Source organism: Zosterops lateralis (assembly GCF_965231275.1).
Source record: "Zosterops lateralis genome assembly, chromosome: 7".
Taxonomy (NCBI): domain Eukaryota; kingdom Metazoa; phylum Chordata; class Aves; order Passeriformes; family Zosteropidae; genus Zosterops; species Zosterops lateralis.
Window position 1 is genome coordinate 29,905,534 of NC_139767.1, and position 15,557 is coordinate 29,921,090.

Consider the following 15,557-nt stretch of genomic DNA (forward strand, 5'->3'; position numbering starts at 1 on the left):
GAGTGGAGTCATCATGTATATCTCTCTATTATTTTATCTGCATGAAGGGAAGATCACTTGCAAGTTGGCAGCAAGGAATTGTAACCTCAGGATAAGGGAATCTCTCCTCCCCCAGCCAAAGAGAAATATCATTTGATATATTAGCACTTCAAGTCTCCCTGTTTTCTAAACCAGTTCAGGTGTGTGTCTTTAATAACAAAAAGATAAATCCAACAGGTAAATTTTAACACCAAATCAACCTTGGCTTTCCAAGCTGAAAGGAGAACATATTTCTGTTAGGACAGCCATCTGTAACACCAATGAAATATTTTAGAGATGCTACGTGTCCATTTACCAAAACTAAATAGGTGCATGAGCAAAGGGAGACTGCTCTCGCTGATTTTTCTGTCCAAATTATTCTTCTGTTTGCATCTAAGATCATTCTTGAGCCCATTTCCCCTCAGCTTCTGGGAGATGCTGCCTCAAACCTCTACCACTGGAGAGGCCCATGAGTCAGAGCAAGATTCTGTGTCCCCTCTCATGTCCCTGAAGTCACCCCCCATTGCATGGACAGCAAGTGGGATGGTCCCACAGCTGCCACCACCAGCAGCTGGAGATTGTCCTGGCACAGCCATGAACAGCACAGTGCTCCTGTAGGCAGCACACTGGGAATCCCCAGCAGCCCTTATCCCCCAGAAACCATCACATCCTCCTCTCCTTGTTGTGGCCATCCCCCCTCAAAATCTCACACTTCTCCCTCGCAAGCACATTTGCCACTTCAAATCTGTTTTCCCACAGGACTTTTTGGCTTTGTCATAACAATCTGTTAGCATTTTGCTGGACTGCCACATATTGTCCAGGCTCTTTTATGCAGGCTGGGGAAAACCCCCCTCCACCTTTCCATTTCAGATCCTTATTTCGCTGCCTGCAAAAATTCCCCACGAGAATGTTGCTTTTATTGTTGCTGTATATTTTTATCTTACCTGTTTATACTCAACAAATTGCTGCCCCCTCCCCATGCCACCTGTTCTCACCTCTGGCCAGCGCTTCCTTTAGTTTTTAATTACCATTTCACTTACCTGTTATGACTCTATGCAGAATCACTGACACTAGAAAACACGCTGCACGTTGCTCTCTTGTCATTGAGATGCTGGCTAGACTGGTTGTTGTCTTGGCCATGGGGACAGGATTCCACTCAGAGACCCTAAGCAATTATCTTTCTTCTTCCCCTTTGAGGTTGGAGCATAGTATTGGTAATTAAATTCATACTTCTGTTTGTTGTGGGTTTTTTTTTTTCTTATGTGTTCCCATTTCCCAGAAACCTTAGGCAAAAGATTTTTTGCTGGGATGAGGAAGAAGGATCTGAGGCTGCTATGGCTTTACTCTGGAATACAATCTGGATTTAACAGTTACATGGTGAACCATTATGTATTTTTATTTTTTATAGAAAAAAAAAAAAAAGCACTAGATGTTTTGCTGGGCATTTGAGAATTTATTAGGTCTCATGCACAGTTTGCTCCACCAGAACCTGCCTGGAATGCATTTTTTTTCAGGGCAAGATATTCAAAGGTTAAAAATGAACTCCTGGCTAAAACCATCAAGAAGTGGACAGGGAGAAGGAAAATCTCCTGGGATGGGTCCCCGTGGCTGGAATCACCAGCTGTTTTCCACTCAGCCAGCTGAGTGCTCTTCTCTCCTTTGCATTTCTGGGCCTTGTTTGCTGCCACATGCTACAAACCCCAAGTAAACAAATCTCTCTCAACATTTCAGGTCATTGCCAAGCTCTTGTGCTTTGAGCTGCCAAGCCCTATCTGAGTTCTCAACTGCACAGGCTCTCTTCTCCCTGCCAGACCACTCTTTTCTATATAGACATGCCATCTCCCTCCACCACTTCCCAATTTGTTTATCTCCAAAGCCATTCATTATTTCCCCATTTCATTTCCCTGCAGAGGTCTGATCCAAGGCCCATTGAAACATTTCCATCAGCTTCAATGGGATTTGAATCAGGCCCAACATCTTTGTCTCTTTCAGGCATCCTTAGGTACCTCTGGGTCAATATTTCTTCTCTTTTTGCAAGGCCTCTTTTCCCCTCCCCTTTTCATTCAGCATTATGGAATATGCTATGGAATTTCCTCTATCCTGCATGGCCCACCCATGCTGGCAAAGATATCTGAGGGCCAGTGAGACAGAGGAGCTGGAAGAAGGTGTAGAAATTGCAATGCACAAACCTTGGCTGGAGGTAGAACCACCTTTCAAAAGGTTTGATATTTTTCAATTTACTTTTTTGATGGCTCTCATATTTGGCAATATTTCTTGGATTTTGCCACAGCTGTGTGTAAATTAAAAAATTATCAGCTGCACAGAAGAGGCAAACCAGACAAATGGTGCATTAAGTTGCTGCTGAAGGATGAAAAATTCACAGGTGTGCTGTAGAAGAGGACAACCTTGGACGGTGTACACCTCCACTGTAATCAAAAGGACTTTGGAGATTTATGGCAGGTAAATATTTGTCCCTGAAAATACAAATAAATAAATAAATATAATACGATTTAGACCTTTGAATAAAGAAACCCCATTTGCAGTCATGGTTGCAGTTAAAATTTCAGCTCACACTGGTTTGTTTGGGTTTTTTTCCCCTGAATTACACAGAAGTTTGTTACATCTCTTTTAGCAAAGCAACACTCCAGATGCAGGAACTGTTTTTGGCCTGCCTTCATAAAACATAGTTAAGAATTTTCACTCTGCTAAATGCCTTTTTCTTACCACAGACATTTTCCCCCCACATGGAAGTCTTATCTACCTTTCAAGTACTCTCCACTGCTACAGCTGTTTGTTTATTTATGGCAAGATCATCTTTTAATGGCAGCCTAAAGCCTTTGTGTTTATCTTTGGCACCATCATTTCCCCCTACCTGCTGTGCTGACAGTCCTAGTGCATTGTTTAGGTCCAAGCCCCTGTCCCACCCCTCCAGGGGCAGGGATGAGCTGCTTTGCTGGGAGCTGGGACAGGCTGGGTGTACTCGTACCATGAGCAGCCAGGAGAGCACATCCAAGAGCAAACTTCACCCCTTTTGCAATGCTTTTTCTATCCAAGAGCAAACTTCCCTCCTTTTGCAATGCCTTTTCTCTGATCTAAGAGGTGGAGCTGGTATTTTCCCATGGCAGAGGCGCTGATAATTTGAAGTATTAATTTCATCATTCCTGCAAATACTGGGATTGTCTGGGATGCAGTAAACACCCTCCGAGTGTGTGACTGCTCCAAGCCCCATTGAAATCAGCAGGGGTCTTTCTGAACTATTGAATTGCAGACTTTCCTCGGGGTTGTGTACAATGCCACAGACTTAATTACCATGTTCCTGGCTGGATAAATATGCAAATGGACTTTTCAGCTGGAGGGCCTTAAAATACAGGTTGGCCACATGGCAACTAATGACTTGATTTGGGCTATATGCAAACATTTGCCAGCCAAAGGCCTCCTCCTATTCCCATGGAAGCAAAAGGCACAATTATTACCAGCTCCAGGGAAAGCAAGACTCAGATGCCTTCTTTAAATAGTGGCCCATGTTCCCAAGCAGCTCCAATCTGTCAGCAGCCTTTCCTCAGCCTTCCCTTCTTCTTCTCTCCCTGATCTGCTGTGATAAGAAAATGTTCACGACACAGATTTTATCATAAAGGGTAGAGATTTACACATCTGCAGGTTTCACAGCTGCAGGGCAGGCATCTTGGTGCAAAAGCAGCTCCAGCTATATCCAACACATGGGTTGTTTTCACAGAGAAGTGGGAGCCTTTCCCCAGAAGGAGAAAATCAGCATCTTAAATTTACCAGCACAACCTCAGCAGCACGAAAGCACCACACACTTTCTCTTAAGGTGCTGAGCACGAATTCAGGCTCTCTCAAATCATTAAAGCTAATTTGTATGGCTGATGGTGAAGGGCAAGAGAAGATTCAGCCCCACAAAGCTTGGCTTGCTGACTCAGCTCCATGGGGCTCCAAGGCCAGCTGTAAGCAGACTTGGTAAATCAGCTTCTGTTACGGGATAAAAACATCTGCTGGAAACCTGATGTCCCTAATAACTCACAATTCCCATACTGTATTTATTGGCATTCACAGTCTATTTTTGACTTTTTTTTTCCCTATCAAAGAGCTGCAATCAATAAAGCACCATTTCAGTCATATGCTTTTGAGAAGGCTCGTGTCCAGAGACACAAACCGTGACTGGTGCATTGCTTGAGGAGCTCAGTGGAGTGTTTTTCAACAGTGCAAGAAAAGCCTAGAGTGTGTCCCAGTAATGGCTTCACACCAGCTTCTCCTGAGGGGCACCACAGCACAGAGAGGTGCAGTGAAACAGCAGGAGGAATTAGGATAAAAGGCCATTTCTTCACTGCTGCCATGGAGGTTTTTGCTCTGGTGTGATGGAGGAGTGGGACAGCTGAGGGAGTGGCAGTGAAAGGTGGGTGACAGGAATTTCTGGGCATCACACTTATCTGGAGGGGAACACTGACGAGACAGGATCCGCCAGCTTGTCACCAAGAGCTCTGCAATGTTCTGTGCCAAGGCACAAGGCAGAATATTCGAATTCACCCAGGATTAGGTACAGACCCGTGGTTCTAAATGTCAATTTTGTGCTGGTACTTTCTATTATATTTTTGTGAGTGCCTGCAATCAAACACTGGCAGAAAAACATTTGGATAATTGAATATGAAAGCCAATGATACCACTTTTTAACACAAAGTGAAATACTGAGTCCCTTCTGACTAGAGGGTTGAAAAGGGCAGAAGTTTGATAGTGCTGCTCCATTCATGCCTGCGAATCAGCAATTAAGGGATCATAATAAAATACAGAAAAATAAGTTATTTCTAAGTTGCCTCTTAAATTACTCCAATTTGTGTCAGCAAAGACATCTAAAATAGAGGTTTGAAAGCCTGAGAGCACCAGTCTTACAACAACCATGCAGTGTGCATTCCAAAGAAATGACAAAGCCTTGCTGCAGCATTTGACACCACAAAAATACCCTGGGAAAGGAGAAAGGTTCAGTGGGCAGAGCAACAGACAATATGAAGTGATCCAGAAAAGAAACCAATTGATCTCTATCAATTCCACTTTTTTCTCTCTCTGTGTATTTACTCCAGAGCAGCTCACGACACTAATCAGACAGAGGCGCACTGATAAGCAGAGGTTTATGACAAACAAGGGGAAATAATATATTAGACACATAGAGATTAAAGGGAATCAACAGTCTAAGTGTAAAGCAATAATGTATGTTCATGTGTGTTCCAGTATGGATGCATGTGTGTATTAAAAAAGAAATCTATTATTGCTTCTTCAATATAACATTTGTAAAAAAAAAAAAAAAAAAATTGATCATGACTGTGCCTAAGTACTTGGATTGTTAATTCAGAATCTAAATAACACAGTATCCATAAAAGTATAACTCTTTCCTTGACAATACTGTTGAGAATTAATTGGTATTTATGGAAGAAAAGAGATTTAGATGATAAGAGACTCATGTAATTTATATCCAGTCAATGAGAAGACAAAGAGAGGAAAGCTCAAGGTAGCTAGTGCTGGCGAAAGTTTGTTTTATTTTTGTGAAGTTGTTGAGAACCATACAGGGTGCCTGCCATGCATTAACCTGTTTGGATGAAGATTCACAGCAGGTTGCTTCAGTATATTGGTGTCCTCTGCAAATCATCTGGACAGCTGGGACCATGAAATTTACCCAGATCCAAAAAAAGTTGACCCTCACCAAACCTCAGTGCCCTCTAAGGCCATATGTGCAGACCACTTCACATTTTGCACTTGTTTTGTCACTGTGGAATGACAAAAATGCTCTTGTCAAGTGGACATGAGATTTTCAGGTCCTTCCACACAGAAAACATGTCAGCAAAACTTGTCAGATGTTTTTTAACTACAGCATTATAGACACATTTTCCCTCTGTTTTTAGTGTCATCTTCTGTACTATGAAATAAATAAATAAGTAAAAGACAAAAGCCTGTTTGACTCAATTTTGTGCTTCTGAACCAAGTATAATCCCATCAGTTTGGTTCCATCATTTGTAGTAAACTACTCACTAATCTAAGACAGGTGCCCCTGGGTGTTAACATTTAGTCTCCTGGTAGAAAAGTGGGTGCAAAGTTAAACCACATGTTCTACTTATAAATAAGTGAGGTGTGATTAGGCAAAGTCTTTAAAACATGGGCTCAGACACACACACACATGCACACGGAGTTTGCAAGGAAAAGATGCTGACACTTGCAGGCTGTGTTGTGCAGTTATGGTCTGGACTTAACTCTTTGCCAGGTGGATCACTCTGCAGAAATCTGAGGGGCAGAAGGTTATGTTGAGCTCATTACTGTGGACAGCTTTTAAAACAAAAGCGATAATATGGACATTCCTGGAATGATGTGTTTCATTAATATTTGCCCACTGCTAGGCTGTGTAAAGAGCTTTGCCTATAGGAAACTTTGCAGCTTCTTAGAGTGTTATCTGTACAAAAAGTAGATAAACATGTCCATTTAAAAATATGTGTAAAATTGCTTTTATTTTTGTGAGCAACTTCCCATCAGCTGAACTTTACTTTTATTGATAGGAGGAAAAAGTCTAGAAAAAGTCCACCAACTCTCTAAAAATTGCTTTTAATGTCATTTCAGGTGGCAATGAATGCCTAAGACCTGGAGCAAAGGGTGCAGTAGCCCAGCAATTCAAGAAATGTGCTCAGTGTATACTCCCTTTTGTGCAAAAAGATTGTCAAAGGCTTCCAGTTCTGTTTTCTGCTTTATTTTCTCCAGAGGATTAAGGCTGTTACTGTGTGGGTGAGTTACAGAGCAGCTGAGACTCCTGGCCAACATGTCACAGTGCAGCAACATCCAGGAACCTGCTTCCAAAATACAGGGGAGACAGAAAACTCTTCTTGGCTTTGAATTGATTATTGAACATCGTCTGACATTATTTGAAGAAGCAGAGCACAGGAAACATAATCAATTATTTCTGTAAGAATGCATTTGAGGCTCAAGTTGCAAATGTTAGGGAGGAAGATTTTTTTTAAAAAAATTGAAAACAGTTATTGCAGTACTGCTGGTAGCTTTAAAGTCTGAACCATCATAGATCTAAATGTCTTCAAACGTTGGCAAAAGAGCAATGGAAAATTAATGATGCAGTATTTCAACAGAGATGTTCACATCATCCGTTATTTGAGGATCACAGCATTCCAGAGAAATGAATAGCTTATCCCCATTTTACAGACAACCAGACAGGGAATTTCCGTGGCTCACCTACAACCACTCAGCCTCATGGTGATACTGCTGTGGGTAGAGCAGATTCATATCTGCTTTCATGTCTACCTATACCAATTCTAGGCACACAGGGAGCTATTGCAGCATATCATAGGCTTTCCAGTGCTGAATTATTTGCATCTGTGCTTGAAGCCCTGTTTCAGAATAAAGCTATTAAAATTTAAATATTCCCTCACCCTGCAAAATCGAGTACTAAAACTATACTCTCTAGGTGTAAAGAGAAAGTTCACTTATTTTTGAACTCAATACACACCCTTACAATGTCTTATTACAAGCAAGAGAGAGTTTGATCTAGGAAGGGAGATTAAGTTGTTTTTATCAGTAGTGAATATAAATATCCTTTAGGAATAACTAAGACACTAAAAAAGGAAGATTTTAATGATACTATACCAGATGTAGCATGCCAGTAATATGCTTCTGGAAAGCCTTACAGATGATGTAGGAAGCAAAACAAAATTGTTAAATCAAAATTGTGAAACGAAAATTGACTAAAACTGATCTTTTTCAGAATTAATTTTCATTAGATATTGAAAACATATTTTCTTTTGCTTCAAATTTGAGAAACACCTACTGGAAAGTTGAGCCATCTCATGAAATTCAAATGTAGTCATCACTACTTATCCATCCTCACTAAGTACACCTAAGACCTTGGAGCACAGGCACACCTCTGCTTGCCAAAAGAAATATTTCTCCCTCCCTAAATGAGGAGACTGCAGTGCTCTGCAGTCCAGATTATTGCCACCTCCCTGCACTGTGCTGAAAAGGAGCTGGAGTGGACCACAAGGCTCTGTAAGAGAGAGAAATTAACTCCAAGAGCGTAAATGAAGCCTAAACAAGACCTATGAAATATGTATCTATTACAGATGGGTGGGGTTTTTTCCAAGTACAGTTTTGGATTTTCACCCCTCTCCTCCTCCTATCACATGTTGCTTGTTTTAGTGGTTGGCAGGAGGGAGGGGGAGAGGAACTAGCAACATGTGTGCCTATCATCACCCTGACCACTGCACTTGTACATCTAACTCGCTCCCCTGTGCTTTGTCTGCTTTCTGTCTTTATCCTGCTCCATCCTGTGAGCACTCACGTGCCTGTGAGCTCTGCCTGGGCTGCAGAGTAAAGCTGCAGACACTCTGCTCACAACATGGAACCCTCTCACTCTTCCCCTCAGAGAGGTTTGTCCTGCCATCAGTCTGATGTAAGAAGAGCAGAGACTGAAGCATTCTCCTCTTTCCTTCATCAAACCCAGCAAACCAACAGCTCTTCCTTCTGGGACATCAGTACAAGAAAGTACTGATAAATTCCTAGAACACGTCTCCTAGAATACCTCTCCTAGAACACAGGGGTTTTGGAGATGGAGTAGAAGGAAAGAAGGAGAAAACATGGGAAAGAGCAGGGATGGAAGACAGATTCTGCCTTTTGTAGCTTTTTTTTCTATTGACGAGAAGTGGGGTGGGGAAGTGTTAAAGTGACTGGTGGCTGTCCTGGGGATCAGGCTGCCAGCTGTGCAGGAGACACCCACATCAAATCTCCTCTCTCCTACCTTGGCCCCAAGAGTCAAGTGACCTCCAGGAATTTTTGTTGAAAAAAGAAAAAAAAAAGGTGCATCTTATTGTGCAACACCAAACAACAAGATGGATCCATGAAACAACACAAGAAATGTTAAAATGGAAGTAATTATCTGTTTCACTGAGGCTAAACTGATAGACTCCTCCCTTGCATTTTAATTTAGTAAAAACCATCCACTCATACAGCCTGTACCAAGGTGCCCATATTAAATGGGCCAAGGATCAGTAATGCGCAGGTCCTCTAAAAGTCACTTGGAATGTACAATTAACATGTTCTGAGAATGTTTCCACTGAGCATGAAGAAGCCTTTTCTTAAGCAATGCAATTAATTGTTGTGATTACTAAAAACTTTCCAGTTTATCTCATTAGCAATAAAAAAATGGGTATTTATCTAAGTACTTAATCAAAATAAGTGAAAAGAAATGTGAGAAAAATGACTGCTGGAAACCCAAGAGCTAAGTCAAAAGTTTTCAGGTTTTAATTTTTATTAGAAAAGAAAAGAAAAGAAAAGAAAAGAAAAGAAAAGAAAAGAAAAGAAAAGAAAGAGAAAGAAAAAAAATACTACTGGTTTAGATAACAGTTAACACAGTCCAGATTCCCTGCCCTGATTTTCCTTTCTTCTAATGATCTACAAATATTATCAAGGTACACACCAGCACGTTCCATGTAATGAACTGGGAGATCTTTCCTGGTAAGTTCATAAAGAATGATGTAACTGGCCAGGTGTCTGGTTAACAACAGAGAATATCAGAATATTTGTGCTACATGGGGCTGGGTTACTTAAATGACACACATTTCAGCAAAACCTACACAAGCTGTATGCACAGGAGCAAAAGGCCTGGATCACCAACAGAAAAACTCAAAGAATGCAGGTTCACTGGAAAAGTCTTTCAAGAAATGGAAAATAATTGATTTTCCAGAATATGAGCTGTAAGTGCAGAAACATAGCTAAGATGTCAACATGGTTACTGGATAGAGAGGGTGAAAAGAGATGGAGTTGGAATTACTCCACGGGGCAATCATGTGAGGACCTACCTCCACAGGAATCAATGAGGCAATTGTGGATGTCTACCTTCATGAGCTCCATGAGTTTTGTCACTGAAACCCTCAGGAGCTGAATTAAGTGCAGAGTGAACAGACAGGACCATGGAGAGTTTAGAAGAGAAGCAGAGGACTCATCATACCGGCCGTTCTGGAAATTAGACCACAAATATTTTATTACCTGAGAGACTGAAACTCAAGCACAACATATGCAGCCATCCTGGCTGTGTACAAGCTCAGATAGAGAAACAAAGCTGACTGAAGGGTTCAACCAGTGAGGGCTAACATTTATACCTGGTTAGCAAACTGCTGGCAGATGTCAAGAAGAAATGTGAGTGTATCTTTAAATGAAAAACAAATAGACTGTTGGGGGCTGCCATCATGTTTGTGAGGAACCCTCTTTACTGAGCTCAGGCTGAACTAGTCCAGCATTTTGACTTCCACAGCCCACAGCCAAAAGCACAGGGTTCCAATGCCATAGCTGTTACACAAAGACCCTATTCCTGTAGCACTATAAATGCAAATGATTTTGAAAGGATACTCAGAGAGGTTCAGTAATAATTCAAATCACAAATCCTTTTGCCATGCAACTCATATAATATGATATTTTTTATGGAAGCCCTTCTGCCCCTCCAGAAGGCATTAAATTGTTATTCATATTTCAGATTAAAAAATTCAGGAAGAGTATTAAAAGACAGGCAGTGATAGCAAGATAGATTCAAGGCATGTGCATATGCCTCATGACTGCTATAGCAAGTGCTCCTGCTCTAGAAATATGAAAAGGAAGTCAACTGAACAGCATGAAAATGGATGTAAACATGGAATTAAAGAGATCAATCTCCAGAAGTACAATAGCATTTTTAAGGGAAGGGTGTGTAATTTGAACAAACACAGCTGAAGGCAAGAATTAGCACCATATGCATAATCACATAAATCAAGATAAATAAGATTGGTAGAATTAGACATGATGCTTGTTTGCTCTCAAGAGCAGTGAAATAGATAAACAAGGATGTCTCAGGCTTAGCAGGAATTGCTATGCTGAGTGGCAGCCTTGGTAGGCTGCTAGTGCTTTTTAAATGCATTACTAAAGAAAATAATCATGGTACAAGGATCAGAGCTACTGAAACTCAGGCTACAGAGCTCCACTGATAGCCAGCAACATATGCAGGTGCAAGGGGAGACATGTTTCTCTTAAACAGCTCATTCATTTTAAGTCTCAGGTCATTTGCCACTGAAAATATGAAAGCAGTACACTGGAGAGAAAAAAAAAATCTGTTAATGTGTGCATACCAGCTCTCCAACAAGCAGTCATATTTTAAAAGCTTATTCATGTAGTTGTAAAGGTGGTGAAATTTTGATTTTGGTCCTTCACTGGCATAAAGTAATGTGGTTTGATTTTTTTTTAATGTGCTGGTTAATTTATTCCTTAAAAAAGTGTATTTTCATGCAGCTCTCGATCCTGAATTTGACCTAATGAACCCAGAAGCATTAGAAAAACCCAAAGTGAGATCAGTCATTAATATTAAAATGCAGAGTCCAGCAAATTCAGAAAGAAGCTGATATATTCAGAAATGATGCTCTGCCACGGAGGAGAAACTGAGCCTCTTAGATAAAGTGTGCTGGGGCTCTGGGCCATCGGTGTGAGCATTGTGGTGCAACAGGAGCAGGTCTGCAGAGAGAAACACTTGGTTGTCAGTGAACACCAGGTGACTGAGAGGTTTGTTTTTTACCATTTCTGTGAGCTGAATGTCCACCACCACAGGGCTGTAAATGCCATTAATGATTGGAGTCCTTCAGCTTAGATACTCCCAGCAGAATTCCAGTTTGTGTCCTCAGGGCTGCTCCAGGCTGACCTGAAGCACAGGAGGTGAGAACAACCAGATTTACTTCCAACACATGCCCTGGGAATAGTGAAGAGAGGAGCAGTTCCGTGAGCATACAGAACCACTAAACAGAAAACAAGGGCTGCAAGCTTTTCTTTAAAGTTCCAGATTCATTTGTTTCACTCAGAAGTTATGGATAACGGACAATTGGAAAGATTGTTCCTACCATCTAGGTAGGAACGTTATAATAATATCTCTTCCATGTGGCTAATGAGAAAAGACATATGAAAAGTTGTGTAAAGCATGAGTTAAGGGCAAAACACTGTTGACACAGATAAATCTGAACTGATTTGGCTTTGGTTAGGTCTCCTCCAGCTGTCACAGAACAGCTGCTCTTCAGCATGACTGTATTTTCTAAATTTTTTTCAAGTGTAATACCATTAGCTCAGAATTTTTTTCTATTATTCTAGAAAAACAAAGGTCTCACACTCATTAATGAAATTGCTAGGACTTTTTAAGGCTACAGTTGACTCTTCAGAAGGAACTGCCTCCAGCATTATTAAATGCTTTCTTGCACCCTGGTGTCATTGATAGGAATCAAGACATTGTTCCTGTGAAGTTAAACCAAGAAACTTTGCTTTTGTCACCTTAAGCAGTTTTCAGAGATCAACTGCTCCAGGCTACAGTGCAAGGGCCACCTTGCAGCTCTGGGGCTGGGGTTGGAGGAGACTGGGGTTGGTATAGCAGAGCTCCCTCCGTGTCTCACTTCCCCTGCAATTGTCAGGAATAAAAAGAAAAAAGGAAAGAAAAGACACAGGAGTGCAGAGATAAGAGGCAGAGCTCAGCTTGTCTTTGATCTCCTTCTCTGTTGCAGGCAGAGGAGATCAAAGAAAAGAGGCATAACAGAAAGCACGTGAGACAGGCATGCCTGTAAGAGGTTGTCACTTGGAGCGCCTTGGCTCTGACTTTGGCAGTATGGCTGCTTGGGAACACCATGTCTCCTTGAGTGGGAGCTGCAGCAGCTGGGACAGAGGGCAGAGGACTTATTTTCACTCAGAGAGCACAGGGAGTGCAGCAGCCTTTCCTCCAGCCATCCTTGCAGCTCACCAGTGGCCACCAGGAGCGAGTGCGACCTTTGCTGCATGGCTGTGACAGAATCAGGCTTGATTTACACCAGTCTAACTCAGCCCAGGACCACTCCTGGCAGATCTTTCTGGAATGGAAATATCCTTCCATTTTACTGGAAAAGCAACCAAACTCCACTGTCGATGCTGTAACTTTTCTCTGACTTGCCAAAGTCGGGTGGAAATGACAATAGGGTTTTTTTTTTACCAGTTTACCTGCAGAAACACTGAAAGTTTTTGCTTGTGCCAGCCACGGATCACACCTCATTCTACCCTTGAATGACACAATTATGCCAGAAAAGTCTGCTGTGCAGGCTTAAGAGGGAAAATGTGGTTCCATTTTATCACATTGGAGTTTTCTCATTAAACTTATTTGGACTGGGATTAGGCTATTAGAGAAAATTTAACCCCAAATGATTGGAATGGAGAGAAAACCAAATTAAAATATTCTCATATGCTACAAAGGAAACAGCCCCCAAAGAAATTATAGAAAATATAAAAATGTATAGATTTATAGGGGGGAAAGAGGTAAAATGGTGGAAGAATTCAGTAAGATATCCTAGTTGAAATAGCACAAGCTGAATAAAAAAAAAAAAAAAAAGCAAATAAGAAAAAAAAAAAAGGATTAAAAATATTTGAAGCACTTTCTGTACTCAAATTAATGTTACTTTTATTGTGAGGACCTGCACTGTTCGTGTTTAATAATCCATAAATTAGAGTTAATAGGCTTGTTTTAAGGTTGTACAACTTGGATTTTAACAAGAGACTGTTGCTACATATAAATAGGCTTCAAGGGGAAAATTATGTCACTGTACTGAGTTAAATATATATATTTACTTATATTGAACATATAAGTAATCAGTATGGGCTTTCTTTGCAAGCTTGGCTCATAAGTATTTTTATGGCTCCAGAATCCTTGGTTATTTAGTAATTTTTGCTATTAATTGGATTAGCTCTTTTTAACTCCTTTTGTTTCCCCTCAAACTTTGTTTCGCCTTGAATTTTCTAGCTTTCTGAAGAAGCTGAGTCCTCTTTAGCAGTGGTTGATAGGAAGGGGATGAAAAACTAAGGGAGTTCTGTATACACAGCCTGCAGTTGAGGTGGCAGAGCAATCTGGGAGCAGTCAGGAGACCCCAGGGGATGGCTCCAGCAGGCATTTATTGCTTTATTTTTGCCTCCTCCTTCCACACCATCTAGGGCTATCACTCTCCTCCTTTCCATATCTCTGTTTCCTTTTGATAACTGCTCTTTTCCTTCCTTCACTTTCTTTGCTCCTTCTCAGCTCTCCATTGTTTCTTGTTTCTAACTTGTTTTTATCTCGCACCTTCTTGTGGTTTCTCCACAACTGCTCCCATCTTCCCACACTACAGTAACCTCAATCAGCCTGACTCTCTTCCAGCCTCTCAGAATCTGGGATTTGGACTGTTTATAATTCAACAATCCTGTCTTAGCAATGTGTGGAATTATTCATTACACTCTCCCATCAATTCCCAAATTATTTTCATTAGCATTCTTCAGTTACTCCGGCCAGACTGGACCAGAATGATAGATTTACCCTCAAGGGTGGAAAAGAAGGACCTCCCTGCACATTCACATCCTCACCCTCCTGTGCTCCTGCCTTTTCTCTTTATCTCACCCTTTGCCTTTACTCCTGTTTTGTTATCCCCATGTTAAGGCAACATAAATCCAACCCTTCTCCTCTCCCACCCAGTTTCTGCAATAACCTTTCTCTGTGTTGCCAATGCTGGTTTCCTGTGTTTGGCCACCAGACCTCTGGCACACCTATACTGGACTCCCAGGTATCATGTGCTGCTCCTGGACTTCAGGGTGCTTAATATTTTTGACAAATCAGTACCATAATGGAATGAATTGGACACGCAGCTGAAGCATCCTTTGGCTGGACAAGTTAATCCTTAGTACTATAGAAATGAAATATACCGTGAACTCAGATAACATATTGGTCAAAAAGAATAAAAAACACCCAGAGCTGGAAAGAAATAAATCCAAGCAGTTGAAGACTTGTGTATTATGGAACTGTTTAGACACTGTGTTGATTTTTCAAAGAGTATAAACTAGCAGCCCTTTTGGCATTGAAACGTTTTAAGTAGCTTTTTATATGACAGTACCATGAGATATTCATTTGTCTGCGGCAGGCTGAAGGAAGGAATGACTGGATCTCCCAGACAGGAAGATATAAACAGACCTTGAAGAGGTCAGATGAATTCATGTTTCATAACAGCCTGAAGGGAGCTGTTGCAGAGAGGTTAAAGCTGGTTAAGCATTTTTCCCTATGGATCCAGAAGCAGAAGCTGAAGCCACACTCCAGACTCATGTCAAAGGTTTTGCTAATCAACCCAGATGCAAATAGCTATTTAGTACTTTAGGCCAAGAGGCACAGGCAGGTGGACAGTGCTAGCTGTACCACTGCTTGGAGGCTGCCTTTGACTTGACTATTCTGGTAGGTTTATGTTGGGTAACTGAAAAGAGAAAACCAGCTCTGAAGCATCCATGTCATTATCCAGCCCTCCATGGGATTGCTGTGCTTGGGGTCTCAGCAAAGCAAAGGACACGCAATGCTTTAGAGTCTAATCAATATTTCTCCTGGCTAGGGAGCATTTCCCTGGTGCATATTTTAATCATTCCAGTTCGATGAGTGATGAAATAATAGATTTTTTTTCTAGAATTTATTGTAGGTTGGAAGAGAAAGGACGGTCAACAGTCAGACTGCCAATACT